At 46.7% G+C, this 13,897-nt stretch overlaps 1 pseudogene; it reads left to right on the top strand.

Annotated features, from left to right (window-relative positions):
• Positions 1-2,896: 2,896 nt before the first annotated feature.
• Positions 2,897-13,897, top strand: LOC148143504 (uncharacterized; annotated as a pseudogene).

The raw sequence follows: 13,897 nt of genomic DNA, 5'->3' as shown, positions 1-13,897 counted from the left end.
GCTATCTTGTTGCTTTCAAGAATTTGAAGACCCTGAACTTTCTATTAGAACATAGAACATTCCAGCGCTGTACAGGCCCTTCGGCCCTCGATGTTGCGCCTACCTGTGGAACCAATCTGAAGCCCATCTAACCTACACTATTCTATTTTCATCCATTTGTTTATCCGATGACCATTTAAATGCCCTTAAAGTTGGCGAGTCTACTACTGTTGCAGGCAGGGCATTTCACACCCCTACACGTAAAGAAATATCTCTGACACCTATCTTATATGTAACACTCCTCAGTTTCAATCTATGTCCCCTCATGCTAGCCATCACCATCTGAGGAAAAGGTCTTTCACTGTCCACTCTATCTAACCCTCTGATTATCATTTGTATGTCTCAATTAAGTCACCTCTCAACCTTCTTCTCTGTAATGAAAACAGCCTTAAGTCTCTCAGCCTTTCCTCAAAAGACCTCCCCTCTATACCAGGCAACATCCAAGTAAATCTCCTCTGAATCCTTTCCAAAGCTTCCACATCCTTCCTGTGATGCGGTGACCAGAACTGTACGCAATACTCCAAGTGGGGCTGCACCAGAGTTTTCATGTCTCCAGTATGCCTTCTCTTGGTAATTCTTCCAAAGTGCATCATCTCATACTTCTCAGGGTTAAATACCATCTGCCACTGATCTGCACATCTGATCAATCCATTTCCATCATCTTACAACCTAAGACTTGCTTCGCTATTAACCACCTGGTCAGCCTTTGTGTCATTCCCAAAATTGCACGTCATCCCTCACACACTCATCTCTATGATTAATATGTATAACACACAATAAGAGACCCAGCACTGATCCCTGTGGCATGCTACTGAACATGGGCCTCCAGTCACTTAAACAGCCTTCTTTACCAACCTCAGTCTTCTACCACTAAGCCAATTTTGTAGCAACTTGCCAAGTTTTCCTGAATCTCATGTGCGTTTTTATCCGTCTCCTGTGTGGGTCCATGTTAAAGGCTTTCGTGAAATTCATATAAACGGCCTCATTCTGGGTCTCACTTGTTCAGTAGGAACATGCGGGATCACGGGGGTTGCAAAGGTAGCGAGTCTGTTTCAGTACATGGTTGAAGAGCTTCAGGGCAGAGGAGATGACCTGGGGTTTGTAGTGAGAGAGAGACTCACTGAGATTCTTGTGGAGAGAGGAGGAGAACTTCTTCAAGGTAGGCGTCCTTGCAAGAGAATTCGCAGTAAGGTTAAAATCAACTTCGCAAAAGTGACGACTGCAGATGTTGAAAACCAGAGTCTAGATCAGAGTGGTGCTGGAAAAGCGCAGCAGGTCAGGCAGCATCCAAAGGAGCAGGAAAATCGATATTTCGGGCAAAAGCCCTTCATCATGAATAGAGGCAGGGAGCCTCCGGGGTGGAGAGATAAGTGGGGGGCAGCTGGGGAGAAGATAGCATAAAGTACAATAGGCGAATGGGGGTGGGGATGAAGGTGATAGGTCAGAGAGGAGGGTGGAGCAGATAGGTGGGAAGGAAGATTGGCAGGTTGGACAGGTCATGAGGACAGTGCTGAGCTGAAAGGTTGGAACTGAGGTAAGGTGGGGGGGGAGGGGAAATGAGGAAACTGGTGAAGTCCACATTGATGCGCTGGGGTTGAAGTGTCCTGAGGCGGAAGATGAGGCGTTCTTCCTCCAGGCGTCGGGTGGTGAGGGAGCAGCGGAGGAGGAGGCCCAGGACCGGCATGATCTCGGCAGAGTGGGAGGGGGAGTTGAAATTTTGGGCAATTGACTGGCTGATGAAGGGCCTTTGCCTGAAACATCGATTTTCCTGCTTCTCGGATGCTGCCTGATCTGTGCTTTTCCAGCACCACTCTGATCTAAAAACATGTGCGATCAAAGCAGGTTGTTTCTGATCTATTTTCAGTCGCCGGCTTTCGCAGGAGATTTTACAGTTGAAAACCGTAGAATTGTTTAAAATGTACTTGGTTATCTATAATTTTGAGCTCTTCTGTTGTTTTCTTTTGTCAGTTTTGTTTTAACTATGGGTTCATCAGTGTGTCAAAAATCGCACCACACCAGGTTATAGTCCAACAGGTTTATTTGGAAGCGCTAGCTTTCGGAGCGCTGCTCCTTCATCACATGATTGTGGATGATGGAGCAGTGCCCGAAAGCTAGTGCCTCCAAATAAAATCTGCTTGACTACAACCTAGTGTTGTATGATTTTTAAAGTTGTCCAACCCAATCCAACACTGGCACCTCCAAATCATTCCTCAATGTGGTTCTGGATCGATGTGCATTTACTACTGTTCCACCTCTGTCCTCTCTGTTATTGTCTAAGTTCCAATGTCACTAGTAGTGGCATGTTTGAACGAGGGTTGGTATTTTACTGATAATTCTCCCCGCGTATGGGGTGGTGGGGGGAGCGGGTAGAGGGCGGGAGTCCTGGATGTTGCCGATGTCCCAGATGATTACATGTGCAGGAGGTGCACCCAGCTGCAGAAGTTGGAGTTCCGGGTCTCGGATTTTGAGCGGTGGGTGGGGACACTGTGGGGCCTCCGCGAGGTGAGGTGGGAGGTAAGTGGATGGCACGCTTTCAGGCAGGTGGTCACAATGCAGCTCAAGTGACTGGAGGAAGGAACGGAATGGAAGACCAGCAGACAGTCCATAAAGAACAGGCAGGTAGTGCGGGAGGCCCCTGGGGTCCTACTCACTCGCCGGTTTTCCGATTTTTGGAAGCTGGTCACTCAGGGAATGCAGTCAAGCCTCTGGCACCACAAGAGCCTTGACTGTATCGGGTGGAGAGGTTAGGAAGAGCAATAGAGGGAGGGGATTCTTTAGTCAGGGGAGCAGGCAGATGTTTTTGCAACCGAAGACGGGACTCCAGGTTGGTGTTGCTTGCCTTGTGCCAGGGTCAAGTATGACTGAACGGCTGCAGTGCATCCTGAAATGGGAGAGTGATGAGTCAGAGGTACAAGTCGGTGGTACCAATGACGTGGGCAAATTGAGGAATGAGTTACTGCACCGAGAGCTCAGGGAGCTAGGCGGCAGATCAAGAAGTAGGGGCTCAATGGTTGTTGTCTCTGGATTACGTCCGGAGCTAGCAAGTTTAGAAATAGGAAAATAAAACAGTTGAATGCACGGCTCAAGAGTTAGTGCAAGAGGGAGGGTTTCGGATGCCAAGATCACTGGGAATGTTTTTGGGGAAGGTGGTACTTGTACAAGTGGCACAGTCTGGACCCGAATCACGTTGGGCCCAACATCCTTGCAGGTAGATTTGTTAATGCTGTGGGGAGGTGTGGAAACTAGTCTGGCGGGGTGGGTGGGGGACACAGAATACAAAGAGGTGTGTCACAGTGAGTTGAGCTGTGTTGAGAGTCAAGAGAGGAGGGCAAGACCAGATGGTCTTGACTTTAATACTCGGCGTGTAACGGGCAAGACTGATGAGTTAATGTGGACTGACACATGGAAGTATGATAGTGTTGCCATCACGGGCACATGGTTGAGGGAAGGGCTGGACTAGTAACTCAGCATTCCAGCGTATAAAGTTTAAAAATCACACACAACCAGGTTATTGTCCAGCAGGTTTATTTGGAAGCACTAGCTTTCAGTGCACTGCTCTTTCATCCACAACCACCTGACGAAGGAGCAGCGCTCCTAAAAGCTAGTGCTTCCAAATAAACCTGTTGGACTGTAACCTGGTGATGTGTGATGTTTAACTTTGTCCACCTCACTCCAACACCGGCTCCTGCAATTCCAGGGTATAGGATCTTGGAGCGAGACAGAGGAGAGTGTAAAAAGGGTGGGGGTGTATCACTTTTAATTAACGAGTCAAAGTACTGCAATAAGTAGAGAAGATGCCTTGGAAGGGTCCTCCAACCAGGATTTATGGGCAGAACTTGGGAACGTTAAGCCAGTGGCTACTTTACTGGGAATGCATTATAGGCCACCAAAGAGTCAAAGAGAAATCGAGGAGCAAATATGGAGACCGTTCACTGAGGTGTGTAAGAGTATTAATTGGGTAAAGATACTGGGGAGTTTCAACTTTCCCAGTGTAACTTGGGATAATTACTGTGTTAAGGATTTGGCGGGGGTGGATTTCCTGAATTTCTTTTTTGTCAATGCGTAGATAGCCCAATAAAGGATGGCGTAGTGCTGGATCTGGTTCTGGGGATAGAAGCTGAGCGAATGTTCAATGTGGTAATGGGGGAACAGTGAGGCGATAGTGCCAACAACACAGCATGGTTCAAATTCCTTTCTGGACAAGGAAAAAGAGTAGCTTTTGACTGAGTGGGAAGGCAGATTTTATTTGAACTAAGCAGGACTCTATCCACAGTACATTGGGAACAGCCCCTTGTAGGTAATTCGACAATGGAACACTAGAGGACATTCAAATGGGAGCTGGGAAGAGGACAGATCCGGTGTATACCCTGTCAACTGAAATGTAGGAGCAAAATGTTCAGAAAACCCTGCATGTCTAGGATAATTCAGGGCTGGATAAAGAAGAGCAGTAGGGCTTTTCGCAAAGCCAAAGAGGTCAGTTCAACTGCGGCCCTAGAGAAATAAAGGAAGTACAAGAGGGATTTTAAGAAAGAGATTAGAACAGCAAAAAGGAGGCATGAGAAAGGACTTGCAGACAGGTTGAGGGAGAATCCTAAGGTACTTTATAAATACACTGAAGGAAGAGGTTAGCCGGGGACAGAGTAGGGCCCATTCGGAACCAATGGGGCAACATGTGAGTGAACACACAGAATGTTGGAAGGATGTTGAATTAATACAGAACAACCTCGATTATCTGAATAAAACAGGCGGGAGTATTTTGTTTGGATAACTAATTGTCCGGATAAACAAGACCTTGAGATCTTGTGCGGATAATCGTAAATTTGGATAATTGATGTTCAGATAACTGAGGTCGTTCTGTACTTTTCCTTGGTCTTCACTCTGGAAAAGGAGAATATCGGTTTGAAATTCAGGAAAAAGGGACAGTGAGGAGCTTGTGCAGTTTGACAGAGGAAATGGGCAGTGGAGGCAGTGTCGGGCTTAAAACAAGACAAAATCTCCGGCGCAGATGAATTGCACCCCAGGTTGCTGTGGGAGCCAAGGCAAGAAATTGCAGTGGCTCTGACGCACAGTTTAACTCCTCTCAGGCCACAGGGGAAGTGTCAGAGGACCAGAGGACACCGAACATGATTCCACTTTTTTAGAGATGTAATAGGAAATTATAGTCGGTGTGAGGGGAACTGTTGGCGAATTAATGCCTACTTGGAAAGGCATGGGTTGATTAGAGAGAGAATGGCTTTGTCAGAAGGAGGTTATGCCTGACAGATTTGGTAGAACTTACTGAAAATGTGACCAAGTGCGTTGGTAAGGGGCACTCAGTCGATATAGTTTATATGGATTTTACAAGGTACTCCAGATTGAAGATTGATTCAGAAGGTTAAAACACATGGAACTGAGTGAAACTTGGTGAGATGGATCAGAAACTGGCTTAGTAATAGGACACAAAGTGTAGTGGTAGAAGGCTTTACGTTTGTGTGACTGAAGGTTGGTGTACACTAGTGTACCACGAGGATCAGTACTGGGATCTGAATTGTTCGAACAACGAAAATTACAGCACAGGAACAGGCCCTTTGGCCCTCCATGCCTGCGCCAATCCAGATCCTCTATCCAAACCTATTGCCTATTTTCTAAGGGTCTGTATCCCTTTGTTCCCTGCCCATTCATGTATTTATCTGGATACATTTTAAGTGACACTATCGTGCCCGCCTCTACCACCTCTGCTGGCAACGCGTTCCAGGCTCCCATCACCCTCTACGCAAAGACCTTTCCTCACATACCTCCCTTAAACTTTTCCCCTCTTGCCTTGAACTCGTGACCCCTAGTAATTGAGTCCCCCACTCTGGGAAAAGGATTCTTGCTATCCACTCTGTCTCATGATTTTGGAGACCTCATTTAGATCCCCCTTCAACCTCCGTCTTTCTCGTGGAAATAGTCCTTATCTACTCATCCTCTCTTCAGAGCTAGCACCCTCCATACCAGGCAACATCCTGGTGAACCTCCTCTTTGTTATATACATAAATGAAAATGCGGGGGAAATGGTAAGCAAATTTGCAAACACCAAGATTGAGAGAGTGATTTATAGTGAAGAAATTGGTTGTAGGTTACAGGAAGATATAGATTGGTTGGTCAGACAGGACCCAGTGTCAGATGGTCTTTAATCTTGATAAGTTAGCTCACGCTCAGTGGTTAGCACTGCTGCCTCACAGTGTTAGGGATCCGGGTTCGATTCCAGCCTCAGGCAACTGTCTGCATGGCGTTTCCACAGTCTGCGCGGGTTTCTTCCAGGTGCTCCGGTTTCTTCCCACAATCCAAACATCTGCAGTGAGGTAGATTGGCCATGCCAAATTGCACGTAGTGTCTGGGATTGTGCTGGCTAGGCAGATTTGCCACGGGGAATGCAGGGTTAAAGGGATGGGATTGAGGTCTGGGTGGGGTGCTGTGTGGAGGGTTGGTGTGGGCTTGATGGGCTGAATGGCCTGCGTCGATACTGTAGGAATTCTATGATTCTAATGGCGAGGTGATGCACTTTGATAGAAGAAACAAGATGGCGGCACATTCAATGAATGGCAGCATACTGGGTAGCTGAGAGGAACAGAGGGATCTTGGGGTAATTAGTCACAGATCCCTGGAGTTGGCAGAGCGCGTGAATTGGACAGTTAAGGCATATGGGACACGTGCTTTCGTCAGTGAAGAGTGTGGTGCTGGAAAAGCACAACAAGTCAGGCAACATCCAAGGAGCAGGAGAGTCGATATTTCGGGCATAAGCCCTTCCTGATGAAGGGCTTATGCCCAAAAAGTCGATTCCCCTGCTCCTGAGATGCTGCCTGACCTGCTGTGCTTTTCCAGCACCACACTCTCAACTCTGATCTCCAGCATCTGCAGTCCTCACTTTCCCCTCCTTGTTTTCATCAGTTGTGGCATAGAGTACAAGAGCAAAGGAGGTAATGCTAGAGTTGGACAGAGCATTGATCAGGTACTGCTGGAGTACTGTGTGCAGTCTGGTCACCTCACTACAGGAAGGATGTGAGAGCACTAGAGAGGGTACAGAGAAGAATCATGGTGATGTTTCTTGGGAAGGAGACATAGTGCTATATGGAAAGATAGGATAGGCTTGGATTGTTTTCTTGTGAGCAGAGAAGACTGATTGAGATGTACAAGGTTATGAGGGGTACGGGTGGGGTGAACAGAGAGCAGCTGTACCCCTTGGTTGAGGGATCAGTTACGAGAGGGCAAGCGTTTAAACTATGCGACAGGAGATTCACTCGGCGAGTGGTGGGAATCTGGAATGCATTGCCTGGGAAGATAGTGAAGGCTGTAAATCTTACAGTCTTTGAAAATAAAAATTTGGACACCTACTTCAAATTATGATAACATTCAAGGAAGTTTGACAAGTGCAGGAAATTGCATTAGCACACTTTTGGTGTTAATTACGATGGGCCGAAGGGTATTTTCTGTGATGTCTGTGATTATGATCGTGTCTCAACTTTATCTTACCTTTCCGTAGGACCTTTGACAATCAGGAATTGTCTCTCCCGTCCATCATGCATTTCCCTTCCAGTGAATATTGAACATCAACTTCTGCGCCATTTTCTATTCACCATAAATAATTGTGTACATCTGAAGCATTCTCCTTACACAGACACCTGCAGATATTGCCAATCCCCAAAGTAAATCGAGATACTGCAGATGCTGCTTTCTGTTCAGAGGTGCTAAAAGACTGATAGATCAGGAGACGGGCAGTGGTGGAAACCTGACTGAGACACGATCATAATCTCAGACAACACAGAAAATACCCTTCGGCCCATCGTAATTACCACCAAAAGTGTGCTAATGCAATTTCCTGCACTTGTCAAACTTCCTTGAATGTTATCATAATTTGAAGTAGGTGTCCAAATTTTTCTTTTCAAAGACTAAGATTTCCAGCCTTCACTCTCTTCCCAGGCAATGCTGTGACTTCACGATAATTTCTGGTTATGTTTCAGATTTCCAGCATCAGCAGTTCTTTTGGCTTTTATGCTGCTGGACCACCTGAGATTCTTCTGTTTGTCTTGCCAATCCCCAGTTGCCTGTGGGGAAGATGATGATTGACCTCCTCGAACCACTGCTGTCTGTGCAGTGTTGTTGATCCCACAGTGCTATAAGGTAAGGAGTTTCAGGTTCGTCTCCTAGTGATGATGAAGTGGTAAGTGTCTAAATTCGTAGCAACAACTTTACATCTATATAGCACCTTAAACATCATATAGTGTTCCAACTGGTTCACAGAAATGCTAAAAAGCAGCATTTGACAAGGAGATTTTGTCAAGTTTCCAGTTGTGTTGTCGTTTTGTAAAATCACACTCCCGTCTCTCTTTCCCCCTGACTTGCATGGAGCTTAGAGTGTAGTAAAAGCCTAGATTAAGTGGCAGGTCCCCTTTCCTGAAGGATATTAGTAAATCAGTTCGGTTTATATGACAATCGAACATAGAACAGTACAGCACACTACTGGCCCATCGGCCCACAATTTTGTGCTGAGCATTTATCATAATCTAAGACCAACCTAAACTACACACTTTATTGCCATCCATGTGCTTGTCCAGCAGTCGCTTAAATGTCCCTAATGTCCCTGACTCTACTCCCACCACTGGCAGTGCATTACCCACCACTCTCTGTGTAAAGAACCTACCTCTGACACCTCCCCAATACCTTCCTCTAATCACCTTACAATTATGCCCCCTGTGATAGCCATTTCTGCCCTGGGAAAAAATCTCTGGCCATCTACTCTGTCTAAACCTCACATTATCTTGTACACCCCTGTTAAGTCACCTCTCTTCCTTCTTCTCTCCAGTGTGAAAAGCCCTAGCGCACACGACCCCTCTTCATAAGACAAGCACTCCAATCTAGGCAGCAACCTGGTAAATCTCCTCTGCACCCACTCTAATGTATCAACATATTTCCTATAATGAGGCAATCAGAACTGGACACAATATTCCAAGTGTAATCTTACCAGTGTTTTATAGAGCTGCAGCAAAATCTCATGGCTCTTAAACTCAATCCCCCTGTTAATGAAAATCAAAACACCATACGCCTTCTTAACAACCCAATCAACTTGGGTTGCAACTTTGAGGGATTGATACACATGAACACAAAGATCCCGCTGTTTCTCCGCACTGCCAAGCATCCATTCTTTAATCCTGTATTCAGCATTCAAATTGGAACTTCCAAAATGAATCACTTCGCATTTATCCAGGTTGAACTCCATCTGCCACTTCTCAGCCCAGCTCTACAACCTGTCAATCTCTTGTAGCTTGCAACAGCCCTCGACACTATCTACAACATCACCGACCTTTGTGTCACTGGCAAACTTCCTAACCCACCCTTCCACTTCATCCAAGTCATTTATAAAAACTGCAAAGATCAGAGACCCAAGGACAAATATCCCACGGGGCACCACTAGTCACCAACCTCCAGACAGAATACTTTTCATCCAATACCACTCGCTGTCTTCTTTCAGCCAGCCAATTCTGTATCCAGACAGCCACATTTCCCTGTATCCCACACCTGCTAACTTTCTGAATGAGCCTACCATGGGGAACCTTATTAAATGCCTTACTGAAATCCATATGCACCACATTCCCTGCTCGATTTTCATCAACTTGTCTCGCCACACCCTCAAAGAACTCAATAAGACTTGTGAGGCAAGACATGCCCCTCAGAAAGTCACGCTGTCTTTATTCCAACTATGTTTTCCAAAATAATTGTAAGTCCTATCTCTCAGAGTACTTCCCAGTACCTTGCTTACAGACGTAAGACTGGCTGGTCTGTATTTCCCAGGGATTTCCCTCTTCCCTTCCTTGACAGAGGACCAACATTCTCCTTCTGGTACTACTCCCATGAAGAGTGACAATGCAAAGATCATAACCAGATGTGCAGCTATCTAATTCCTCGCTTCCTGTAGTAATAAATCTGGTCCGCCCAGGGACCTTCTCTACCTTGATGCTTTCCATAATTTCCAGCATATCCACTTTCTTAATATCAATCTGTTCAAGCCAATCAACCTGGTCTCACTATCAACAAGGTCCTTCTCCCCAGTGAATACTGAAGCAAAAAATCTCATTTCCGGCCTCTTCAGACTCAGACTCAATTTCCCCACTATCCCTCACCAGCCCTACCCTCTCTCTGATCATTCTCTTATTCCTCACGTTAGGGTTTCCCTAATCCTTGCCGCCAAGGTCTTTTGGTGCCCACTCCTAGCTCTCCTCAGTCCAATTTTGAGTTCTTTCCTAGCTATCCTGTAATCCTGTAAAGTTGTGCCAGAACTTTGTTTCCTCAACCTTAAATAAGCTTCCTTCCTCCTCTTGATGAGAAACTCCTCTTCTCTTGTCATCCAAGGCTCCTTCACCTTACCATTCCTTGTCTGACTCAGTGGGATAAAGTTATCCAACACTCACAACAAGTGCTCCTTAAAAACAGCCTCCACATTTCTGTACAACAATTGCATTTCCCATAGAACAATTGTTGCCAATCTATTCTCTGCAGCTCCTGTTTAATAGCAGTATAATTTCCCTTCCCCTAATTAAATCCCTTCCCACACTGTCTGATCCTATCCCTCTCCATGGCTATGGGAAAGGTGAGGCAGTTATGGCCACTGTCACAGAGAGATCTGACACCTGGCCTGACTCGTTGCTGAGCACCAAATCCAATATGGCCTCTCCCCAATTCGGCCTACCTACATATTGAATCAGGGATCCTTCCTGGACACACCTGACAAAACCATCTCGTTCGAGACCATCTGAACTAAGGAGGTTCCAATCGATATTGGGGAAGTTGAAGTCACTCCTAACGACAACTCTTGTCCAAATTGCTCCTTCCCAAGACCTGCTATCTGATCTGTTCTTCCATCTCTCTGCTGCTATTAGTGCGACTGTCGATAACACAGAGGAAAGTGGCTGTTCCTTTCCAGTTACTGACTTCCAGCCATGCTGACTCAGTAGCCATTTCCTCCTCAACAACCTCCTTTTCTGCAGCAATGATGCACTCTCTAATTAACAATACTACTACCCCTCATCTTTTACCCCCTCCCTGTTCTTTTTAAAAGATCTAAACCCTGTAACATCCAGCAACCATTGCTGCCCCTGTGAAATCCATGTCTCCATTATGGCCACAACATCGTAGTTCCAAGTACTGGTCCATGCTCTAAGTTCATCCCTCTTATTCCTGACACTCCTTGCATTGAAACAGACACACTTTAACCCATTCCTTTGCCCTATCAATTGTGCATCCTTCCTGTCAGGATCTCTGCATTCTATTTCTGTCCTTTCAACAACTACCCTCTCCTCTGGTCTGTAGCTCTAGTTCCCATCCCCCTGCCAAACTAGTTTAAACCCTCCCAAAGTGCTCGAGCACATCTCCTGTCTGCGACATTGGTGCCCCTCCAATTTAAGTGCAACCCGTCCTTCATGCACTGGTCCCACCTTCCCCAGAAGCTACCCCAATGATCTAAGTATCTGAAGCCCTCTCTCCTGCACCAGCCCTGTTGCCATGTGATAAACTGCACTCGCTCCTGGTTCCTCACCTCACTAGCACGTGGCACCAGTAGTCATCCTGAGATTACTACTCTGCTCGTCCTGCGTTTTAGCTTCCTACCTAACTACCTGAAATCCCTTTTTAGATCCCTTTTCCGAGCTATGTCATTGGTGCCAATGTGTGCTGCTCACCCTCCCACGTCAGAATCTCATAGACTTCTTCAAAGACTTCCCAGACCCGGGCACCAGGGAGGTAATGTACCTTCTGGGATTCCTGTGCGCCACCACAGAATCTCCTATTGGTTCCTCTAATTGAGTCTCCTGCCTCTAGCGCTTTTCTATTCTTCCCCCCTTTCCTTTCTGAGCCACAAAGCTAGGCTCAGTGCCAGAGACCTGGCCATTATGGCTTTCCCCTGGTAAGACGGTCCTCCCCAACAGTATCCAAAATGGTGTATTTATTATTGAGGGGAACGGCAATAGGGAATCCCTGCACTGTCTATCTGTTCCCTTTCTGTCCCCATACTGTCCCTGAGGTGAGACGACCTCCCTGTAACTCCACTCCATTACCCCCACGTCTTCTGAATGATCCGAAGTTCACCCAGCTCCAGCTCCAATTCCCTAACGCCGTTTCTGAAGAGCTGGAGTTGGGTGCGCTTCCCACAGATGACTCAGTGGCGACGCTAGTGGTGACCCTTACCTCACACGTTGTATGGGAGGAGCACGCAACTGCCCTAACATCCGTTCTGACTGTTCTGAATTCTCAAAGAGACTTTACCGAAAGAATAACCTTACCGAATCGGCACACCGAACCTTTTTGTTTTGGTTAGGAGAGGAGGATGGGTGGGAGACACTGCCTAAGTAGTGTTTCAGGTAAAGCAACACTTTAATATATAACTTCATTTACTCAGCAGTCCTCTGTCCGCTCCTGCTCAGCGTGCACTCCACCCATTCATGAGATAAGTTATTAAAGGATTAATTCACCTTGCCAGCAACCTCCTGGTCCTCACCCCCACCCTCCCCTTTGGAGGAATCTGTAAGCATTTATCGTCCATTTTTCCAAATACTGGCCTCCCCTGTGATTGTGTTTTTGTGGGTTCTCTCTGACTCCCCTTCTCTGTTTTTTAAGTCAGTTTCACAGGGTCTGAAAAAGATCTCCGTGCAGGGAACTCCAAGGAAACACCGCATCGGGTTCTAACATAATTGTCGTAATCCGAAATACCATCGGATTGTGGCCATGGAAGTTCTCAGTGGAGAGAAACTGCACACGTGTTCTGTGTGTGGACGAAGTTTCAGCCGATCAGCCGGTCTGTCAAGACACAAATGCACTGACAATTGTGAGAAACCGTGGGAATGTGGGGACTGTGGGAATAGATTCAAGTTCCCATCTGAACTGGAAACTCACCGTCGCAGTCACACTGGGGAGAGGCCGTTCACCTGCTCTGACTGTGGCAAGGAGTTAATCAATTCATCCAATCTGTTTAAACACCGGCGGGTTCACACTGGGGAAGGACTGTTCACTTGCTCCAGTTGTGAGAAGGGATTCACTTCTTCCTCTGGCCTGCTGACACACTGACGTGTTCACACTGACAAGAAACCTTTCGAATGCTCAAGTTGTGGGAAGTGCTACAAAAACTCCTGGGAACTGATCTCCCACCAACGTGTTCACACTGACGAGAGGCCGTTTAGCTGCTCGTGCTGCGGAACTGGGTTCAAGACGTCATCGGACCTCACTGTACACCGGAGAGAGGCCTTTCACCTGTCTGCAGTGTGGGATGAAGTTCACCCGGTCATCTAACCTGCGGAGACACCAGCGCGTGCACTCTGGTGACCGGCCGTTCACCTGCACCCAGTGTGGGAAGGGATTCACTCATTCGTCCAACATGCTGACACACCAAAGAACTCATACCGGAGAGAGGCCAAACTCCTGCTCTGAGTGTGGGAAGGCTTTCGCCCAGTTGGTAGCTTACTGAAACACCACAGCGTTCATACTGGAGAGAGGTTGTTCACCTGTTCCAAATGTGGGAAGGGATTCACTCAGTCATCCCACATGCTTGCACATCAGCGGGTTCACACCGGGGAGAGACCATTCACGTGTCTTGAGTGTGGGAAGGGATTCACCCAGCCATGCATCCTCCTGAAACACCAGCAAATCCACACTGGGGAGAGACCGTTCTCCTGTTCGCAGTGTGGGAAGAGGTTCACTCGGACATCCCATCTACTCCAACATAAACAAATTCACAACTTACAACAGTGATTTTTATTTGTGCTAATCACATTCAAGACTGAATGATAGACTTTGATTTGTCTCTGCTGATATTAGCAACTCCAAATGAGTTATAGTGTATAATATTTTCGCTCAA

Source organism: Chiloscyllium plagiosum, unplaced genomic scaffold (assembly GCF_037043375.1).
Source record: "Chiloscyllium plagiosum isolate Xiang-an unplaced genomic scaffold, Cpla_swu_hap1 HiC_scaffold_27, whole genome shotgun sequence".
In the NCBI taxonomy this organism is placed as follows: Eukaryota; Metazoa; Chordata; class Chondrichthyes; order Orectolobiformes; family Hemiscylliidae; genus Chiloscyllium; species Chiloscyllium plagiosum.
Note: the sequence above shows the minus strand (reverse complement) of the source record. Positions and strands in the feature narration are given on the sequence as shown.